The following is a 9,575-nucleotide window of genomic DNA, read 5'->3' on the forward strand; positions in this document are numbered from 1 at the left end:
CTAGAATCTTTGTTTAGACTTTCTCAATCAGTCCCGACTCGCTCAGCACAGAAGCGTAGCTGCAACTGTGGGCTGTTTTTTTCTTCAGTTACCACTATGGGGTTGCGTATCGGCCGACTTCTAAGCATGCTAACACAGGTGCTCTTTCTTATTTCCCTGTCTGCCCAGATTCCATATTCGATGAGTCCTCTGTTTCTTGTTGCTACATTAATTCACAAGACACACATTCTTTGCACAGCTTTCCACTTAATCACGGAAAACCGCCCAGGTCACAGCCACAGATCCCTGGTGTGCAGTTTCTGTCGCAATACAACCACACTGGTTGACTGTGTTCAGCCAGACAGATTCATATCTCTATGGTTCTCCGATATTTTGGCCATCGGCATGCCCTTGCAATTTCACCAAGGTGTCATTTTGCTTCGCACCGATAGTAACAAGTCACATGTTGTGGTTCTCCAGCTTGACGTGCTTCGTTGGAGACACCGTGGTGACTGGAGCGTCGTTCACACCAAGGAGTTGGCGCGATGTCATTGCACTCGGCATGGTTTGGATGTGCAAACTGAACAGTTGACTTCTCACTGCCAAGCATGTGCTGAAAAATCAGTCAGCCACAACTCAGCAGTTCTTCAAACGGCTCGAACTTCAAGTACCTCGGCAGCGTTTGCTCTTGAATTTTATGTATTCTTACTGGAATACGCATTGGCTCATCATTACTGACGCTTTCAGAAAATTTCACTTCTTATTTCCTGTACACTCTGTGGTGTCACCGCCAGACACCACACTTGCTAGGTGGTAGCCTTTAAATCGGCCGCGGTCCGATAGTATACGTCGGACCCGCGTGTCGCCACTGTCAGTGATTGCAGACCGAGCGCCGCCACACGGCAGGTCTAGAGAGACGTCCTAGCACTCGCCCCAGTTGTACAGCCGACTTTGCTAGCGATGGTTCACTGACAAATACGCTCTCATTTGCCGAGGCGATAGTTAGCATAGCCTTCAGCTACGTCATTTGCTACGACCTAGCAAGGCGCCATTATCATTTGCTATTTATCCTGTGATGCATGTACCGTCAGACCGATGTACACCACTTATGGATTAAAGTTAAGTACTCTACCAGTTACCTCCTGTTTTGCTAGTCTTATTTCTCTGACCTGTTCCAGACCTCACGCCAGTCTGCGTGTAATTAAACGCGTGCATTTCGGCCTCCTCTAGCAACACAGTGTTGGCTCTTCTGCCAACACAGCACACTCTACTACGGCTCGTTCCATAATCCAGGCCTTGTCGTCGATCTTTTGCCTCGAGAGTTTGTCTCAAGTGTTTGTGAGTGACAATCACCTCAATACGTTGACGCTGAGCGTGAACAGTTTTGCACTGCCTCCGGCATCAACCGAATCATGGGTGCACTGTTTCACGTGCAATCCAGCAGTGAAGCTGAACGCTTTTCATGAACATTTAAGCAACAAATGAATAAACGTCGTGCCTCCCACTTAACAGGATCAAGCTCTGTTGCTGTTCTTCTCTTCATATCTTTCCCTGCCACACAACAGGACATTGCAGGTGGAGTAGTTACTAGGACGACGCCACTGCATCTAGTTTCAGTTTCTTGCTTGTGATATAAAATATGACCGTGGATGGCGTGTATGCCTAATGGATTTTTTCTAATTGTATAAGGCTATCTTTCCCGAAGAAGTGATACCGATATGTAGGAGGAAACTGTACAACCGACCCTTCTCATGGAAGGTCTACTAAAAATAAAAATAATTAAACTGAACGAGGCTATAATTTGGAAAATGGAAGTTGTTTTGTGCATTCACTCACGAACAACAATGGACAGAAAGGGGTGCCACTGATCATGAAGCCAAAAGTTACACTAATGAACGAAAATGAAGTAATTAACGGCCGCCAGCCCACTAGGGCAATTTACTTCCAAAATCGTGTACAAGATGATGGGAAAGAAAAACATGTATTGTTAAACACTGACGTGGCAACTAAGGGTTGCCATTTTGTTTTCGACACTTACTTTAAGTGAATATGTAATGATAAAGAAAACTGAGAAGTCACTCTTATGTTTGGCATTAAGTTTTGGAAAAGGCAGTCAAGTAATTATTTGAAAATATGCAATTAAACTGTCAGTCAGTACTGAACTTCGTTACGTGAACAATGACTTTCAATGACCTCAGCATAATGTCATCAAAGAAATTTAGAAAAAAAGTAAGCACTTATTACATTGCCGTTACTTATTTTGCAAATTGGATTTCATATTATTGTCTGAACAACTGAACCTTTTTTACTGACATGAACAGAATTAAATACTAGAATACGTGCCAAACCAAGCACCCATGTGCTCCAAGCTATGTGTAAAATAAATAAAACTTCCGCAATCTAAATTTATGCATTTCTTTAGCGTTGTAGTTTTTCCAGTGATTGATTCTCACACTTTAAAAATGAAATTGCTTTACGTTACTCGTATACTGAAGCCTCTGTTGTACAATAGTTAATTGAAAGTAGACTGAGGCTAAAATTCTTAAAAGAGGAATCATTCATTAGTAAACTGGCTGTAACTATTCAATTTGTTTCATATGACACTCATTTAGCGTATTAGGAAAAAAAGGAACAAGGATCCTGCTTGGTAACAATGTCTGGGGGCAATGAGGACATAATTGCCCTGAGTTTCACTGATTATTGTTTAAATAAATCTTATCAATCAAATCACATTCAGTTGTGCTGCTGGGTTACCAGTTAATACTTTCCACCAGTGAACAGTCTTACTTGAGTGCTGTGCATACGACGAAACTGTGTTGCTGAAACTGCTGCTGTTGTTGAAGGGGGTAGCATATTGTGGAGCCACGGCTAATTATAGGTACTGGCAATCGTAATTAATACAGCCTCTTCCGCCCGTCCACTGTCCTTCCTCCTGCTACTAGCCATCTGGCCGGCGAGCGTACATGATGCCGCCGAAATGGTACTCTGTACTGCGAGAGCGTTAACACCACACTTCTGCACACTACAAGCGCTGGAACCCGTCTCCCGTTCTCTCCGCGCGCTCTGCGCAACAACTCCCTACCCAAAGATTTTTCAACGCACAAGCACTGCTATTATCGTTGCTAGTCGATGCAAATAACAGTTCCTTTGGCTTTTTCCCAGAGCTTATAATTTTCACAGTAAAACACAAATAAATACAATGAAACATCAACAGACTTCTACCTAAATGTACATATACAGTGAAGCGATATGCTTACTTATTAAAAGAAAGCATTTAAATTACAAATATTTACATACAATTAGGAAAAAAGTTATATATATCGGTAGCAGGTGCCATGCATCCTGCATTTTCGGTGTTATATGTACCCACCACAGCAGGCAGCGCCCACTCCACCCAGACATCCAAAGTATCAAACTAAGAAAATTTGGAAATTTGTGGTAAGATCCTATGGGACCAAACTGCTGAGGTCATCGGTCCCTCAGCCTACAGACTATTTAACCTAACTGAAACTAACTTACGCTATGGACAACACACACACCCATGCCCGAGGGAGGACTCGAACCTCCGACAGGGAGGGCCGTACGTACCGGGACAAGGCGCCTAGACCGCACGGCTACCCCGTGCGGCTATCAAACTAAGATTAGGCCTTTTACAGATAGTATGGAGATGGAGGTGCTGGGCGTGAGGCACCATTATACGTTTTTATGGACATTCACTCTTTTTTATTGCAGGGACTGGGAGGATTGCTGAGGCGCCACCAGAATCAAATTTGTCCATGTGAATTGTGTGACCCTGCCACAGGCTTTGTGCTTTCAGATTCCATGCCTGCCTGGACGCAGGAGCCCTCGCTGTATTCAGACCCCGTGTGCCTGCACCGACGGTGCCGGTCCCAGAGCCGATACAAGTGACGCCTTTGACAGTCGTTGCCATGTTGACAGCCACTGACACCTACGGATGAGCCTCTTCTTCCAGAGGCCTGGCGTCTCTCCCACATGTCGCCTCAGGTCCGTCTGCAATCATCGAGATGCCTCCACCTTGGTTTGTTTCTCTATCTGTGGATGTGCGTGTGAGTACTCTACCTGCTTTTTTGGCTGGGTTAGGATGTATGCCAGACTGCATGTGGGAGACTGTCCCCAGTTCCAGTTCCGATTTCCTCATTGCCACTTGCATCCATCTCTTTGCTCATCCATACCCATACTCACGTGTAGCCACTGTAAAACAGGTCGCTGAAGCAGACCAATACTACTCCCACAAGTATGTGTCGCCCCACTCTCCATTGTTGCCAAATTAATTCAAGATGGCGGCGCTGACGACACCCAAGATGGCGGCATGTAGACTTGGCAACAGCGCATGACGTCATCCAATATGGCGGCTTTCGGCGGGAAAATAGGCCAATTGTGCTATGTCCACTAACCTAACCTCCAGAAAAAAAGGCGGGAATTTCGAATATGGCAGCATACACAACAGAAGGCTTCAAAATAGTTTTTTTCCCTTAATGTGTTGGCTGGCCTACAAAGCAGGTCGATAAGGCAGGTGGATATTACTCCAGCATAAAAAATCTGTTGAGCATGCCAGCCTAAACGTTTTGGTTTGGAAAACTGTGTCTTGCCACTGACATGTAGGCTATCCAGCAAAGCAGGTCGGTAAGGCTGGCTGATATTGTCCCCACACCACATGCCTGTCATGCAGAGCAGCCTACATCGCAGGAGCTGAAAACGTTAAGGTTTTTCCCATATTTTCCTCCCTGATGCTCTTGAAGTTTGCTGTTTGTGTGCCAAATTTGGATGATATCTATCCAGGTGTTTGGGAGGAGATCCCAGACATACACACATTCACGAATGTTGAGGACAATACTGTATGGCATGTATTACCAGCTGTAACCACACCATTTACAGCACCTGCAGGCTCTATCAGCAGCTGATTTTCGTGCACAGATATCTCCAAATGGTTTATTCAACGAAGTGTCAACCCTAATTTTAGTGCAAAGGTGCTGCTCACAGATGAGGTGACAAGATCGCATTGTAAATTTCCATAGTTGGCATGTATTGGCAGATGTCTATTCTTACCCCACTGTTGAAGCTAGTCATCAACAAAGCTTGTCTGTCAATGTTTAGCCAGTGTTGGTGACTGGTACAGACTTACTTTCCTTCACTCAGGCTCAATGAACGAACATTTGATTTAGTAGGGAGCATTCTAAGTGATCTGTTAGCAGACGTACATTCAGCTGTGTGACAAAAAGTGTACTTTATTCACAATGGAAGACCTCCTCATTTTAATGATAATGTCCTTTGACATTTAAATAACAGATTTGGTGACATGTGGAGAGGTAGAGATGGAACAGATGTCTGGCCTCCATGCTGTCCGGACCTGTATCCACTGGACGTTTACACTGCAGAGTCAAAGAAACTGGTACATCTGCCTAATATCGTGTAGGGCCTCCACAAGCATGCAGTAATGATGCAGCACGATGTGGCATGGACTTGATTAATGTCTGAAGTAGTGATGGAGGGAACTGACATCATGAATCCTACAGGACTGTCCTTAAATGTATAAAAGTGCGAATGGGTGGAGATCTCTTCTGAACAGCACATTGCAAGGCGTCCAACATATGTTCAATTATGTTCATATCTGGGGAGTATGGTGGGCAGCGGAAGTTTTTAAACTCAGAAGAGTGTTCCTTGGGCTGCTCTGTAGCAATTCTGGATGTGTGGGGTGTCCCATTGACCTGCTGGAATTGTCCAAGTCCGTCGGAATGCACAATGGACATGAATGGATGCAGGTTATCTGACAGGATGCTTACGTACATGTCACCTGTCAGAGTCGTATCTAGACGTATCAGAAGTCCCAGATCACTCCAACTGCACACGCCCCACGCCATTATATAGCCTCTACCAGCTTGAACAGTCCTCTGCTGACATGCAGGGTCCATGGATTTATGAGGTTGTCTCCATATCTGCACACATCCGTCTGCTCAATAGAATTTGAAATGAGACGCGTCCGATCAGGAGATATGTTTCCAGTTATCAACAGTCCAATGTCGGTGTTGACAGGCCCAGGGGAGGCCTAAACGTTTTGTGTCATGCTGTCATCAAGGATACAGGAGTGGGCCTTCAGCTCGGAAACCCCACATGTTTCATTGAATGGTTCGCATGCTGACACATATTGATGGCCCAGCATTTAAATATGCAGCAGTTTGCAAAAGGGCTGCACTTGGATCACGCTGAACGGTTCTCTTCAGTCGTCGTTGGTCCTGTTCTGGCAGGGTCTTTCGCCGGCTGCAGTGATGTCGGAGATTCGATATTTTACCAGATTCCTGATACTCACGGTACACTCATGAAATGGTCATATGGGAAAATCCCCACTACATCGCTATATCGGAGATGCTGTGTCCCATCGGTCGTGGGCCGACTATTACGCCACGTACAGATTCAAGTCTTGATTATGTGCCATTGTAGCAGCAGTAGCCGATGTAAGAACTGCGCCAGACAATTGTTGTCTTATATAGGCGTTGCCGACCTGCAGCACAGTATTCTGCCTATTTACTTATTTCTGTATTTGAACACGCATGCCTATACCAGTTTCTTTGGCACTTCAGTATCTTTGTGGGAGCATTTGAAAGCTCTTGTGCATGGAACCCGAGGACAAGATGCTCAATGTCTCTGTGACCGTATTATGGAAGGCTGCAAAACCATATGCAGCGCTCCAGTGATACACCAGAGCAACCGGGTTTCACTATGATGGTAGGTTGATGGAAGTATCAATACTCACGGAAGGTGTATTGAATATCTCCTGTGGAAAAGGTTTGCATGTGGTATGCTGCTGCATGTGCCGTGCGTAACTCGTGTTCGAGCCATATCTCATTTGACATCCTCTTTTTACTGTACTACCACGTCGTTATGTTAGTTTCAGTTACAGGTGTCACTGAGTTGCCGCCTTCCCTGCCCGTGAGCGGCAGCAGCGGCGCTTATCGATATAAGCCCTGGCATATTATCTTTGCTGACTGCTATTACTTCCCGGCTGTCGTGTGTTCGAGGTTAGTTCGGATCTGCCAGTGAGGGGAAAGGGGGGGGGGGGGCTAGCAGTGCAGTTGGGACGTGGCAGTGTTTGAGTTTGCATGCGACAGAAGTTCAGTCGGGGCGTGGCTGAAGTGAGGTCCCGAAAAACCATGATTCGCCCGACAGTTGCCGTCACACATGATTGGAGTGGCGGTGACTGTGCTTGGTCGTCGGTGGGTCGTCTTGCCGGACGACGTGTATTTGGCCGGCGATCGCTTATGAATTGGCTGTGTGTGCTGACTTGTGATTCGTCCCTCTTATTGTTCAGTCACTGCCGTTAGCATAGTCTAGTTCTTCGTGCAAGTGTTTGTGAAACTGTGTTAGTTTGTGTGATTTGACTGACAAGTTATTTTAAATGTTGTCGGCGTACTGGCTCCGAGCAGTCGGTCGGTTGGTGTGGATCAGCCAGGAAGTCTCTGCATAGCGCAGGGAGCCGGCCCGCTCGCGGTCTCTACGCAGTGTTGGAGAGTGTTGGAGTTTCCTGGCTCATTGACCCAGAATGTCAAAGTTGAGTGGTGATTTAATTACCGAAGACAGTCTGTTCACATTGTGCCGTTGGTTTTCATGGCTGACTGTTGGGGTTATTCCCGTGAGCAACAGCGAGTGTTCGAGTTGGCGAAAGTTTGGCCACCATCTGGTGGAGTTTAACTATATTTTGGCTATTTGAAGTCCAAGTGCACCAGCGGAATTTTCTGCCTCATGGCCGTTAGCGTTCCGGTTACCTGTCCTGGCCGCAGACGTAAAATTCAGGCAGTGTCCTTTCCTCACCGTGTTGTCACGGTCCAACACGTGTGTGTAGTTTTGACAGGTTATGCATACTTGGTTGGGGGCGGCTATGCCTTTTACGTTTTGGCTTTGGAGTTCCTTGTGTACTGGTCGCGTGGAAAGCAAGTCGTTTTCGCGGCGGGTCCGTTGACTGTCTCTTGGTTGCTGGCGGATCGGATATTGTTGGGCCGACTACCTGTCTCCCCTAAGCAAACGTTAATATTTCAAGTGCAGACCGACCCCCGGAAACTTCCGAGCCCTGCTGGCTGTACTGCCTTTTCTTATTGATATTTGATTGTGCATATTAATGGATCATAGCCGATGGTTTGAGTTTGTATGCTTTTGGTTGGGTTAAATAATGGGCCTTCAGCCTTTTGAAAATTGAAAGTTCCTTACTTGTCAAGTCTTGCATTGTTTGGGCCTTCAGCCTCGTTTAAAATATTTTTGGATAAAGCTTTGGGCCTTCTTGCTTTTGAAAATTTGCCGTAATTGTGTTTCTCAATCATGGGCCTTCAGCTGTCTTAAAATTAAAATTCGTTACTTACTAAGTCTTAGACTGTTTGGGCCTTCAGCCTCATTTAAAATATTTTTGGATAAAGCTTCGGGCCTTCTGCTTTTTGAAAACTTATTGTAGTTGTGTTTTTCAGTCATGGGCCTTCAGCCATCTTAAAAATTAAATTCCTTGCTTGTTAAATCTTATACTGTTTGGGCCTTCAGCCTCATTTAAAAAATAATTTAAGGATAAAGCCTTGGGCTTTCTGCCTTGTAAAAAATTATTGTAGTTGTGTTTTGAATCATGGGCCTTCAGCCGTTTTAAAGGTAAAACTCCTTATTGTTAAGTGTTAGATTGTTTGGGCCTTCAGCCTCCTTTTTTTAAAATTATTTAAGGATAAAGCTTTGGGCCTTCTGCCTTCGAAAATTTATTGTAGTTGTCTTTTTAAATCATGGGCCTTCGGCCGATTTAAAATTAAAATTCCTTACTTGTCAAATATTAGATTGTTTTGGCCTTCAGCCTCATTTGAAATATTATTTAGGGATGAAACCTTGCGCTTCCTGCCTTTTGAAAATGTATTGTAGTTGTGTTTTAAATCATGGGCCTTCAGCCATTTAAAAAATTAAAGAGGTTGTGACCTTAAGCCATAACATTGTGTGAGATATGCAGTCGATAGTTAAGTTCAGAATTTTGCGCTGTAATATTTGGGTATGTAAATAAAGTTGTATGTGTTCGAATGTAACTGACAGCCACTAATTTTTGGCCCCTTTCCACAATTCCAACTACCTGTTCTGTCCTGCAGATTTAACCAGGCGTTTCACTGCGTTCTGTTCATGTGTGTTTCCCATGACTAATGAGTTGGAGAAAATGAGTTGCAATATGGAAACAAAGCATTTCCAGACGCACGTTCGTGCAACATAATTTCTCCGTTCACATAGGAGGAATGTGTCTTGCAGTTTGTGCTGTATGTTTTTGTTACACCCAGTATATATATAATGTAATAGCGAGCAGTGCTATTCACTGCTATGTTGGGCTAGTCTGTTTTCGCAAATGTAAACTGATTCATCGTAGTCTTGTGTTACCACTCCGCAAGCACTACCATATCACATCGGATAATGCAAGAACGAAAACGGAATACGCAAGTGGAGCGATGTATAGCAGTGCCTACTCCCGGCGAGGGAGTGCACTCGCGGTGAGATTCGTCAAGTGGTAGCACATGGTCAAAATTTGTCATCCACTTGTGAGGTAATTCCCTACATTTGCGGCCCTACGTGTCTGAAAT

This window comes from Schistocerca serialis, chromosome 4 (assembly GCF_023864345.2).
Source record: "Schistocerca serialis cubense isolate TAMUIC-IGC-003099 chromosome 4, iqSchSeri2.2, whole genome shotgun sequence".
Lineage (NCBI taxonomy): Eukaryota > Metazoa > Arthropoda > Insecta > Orthoptera > Acrididae > Schistocerca > Schistocerca serialis.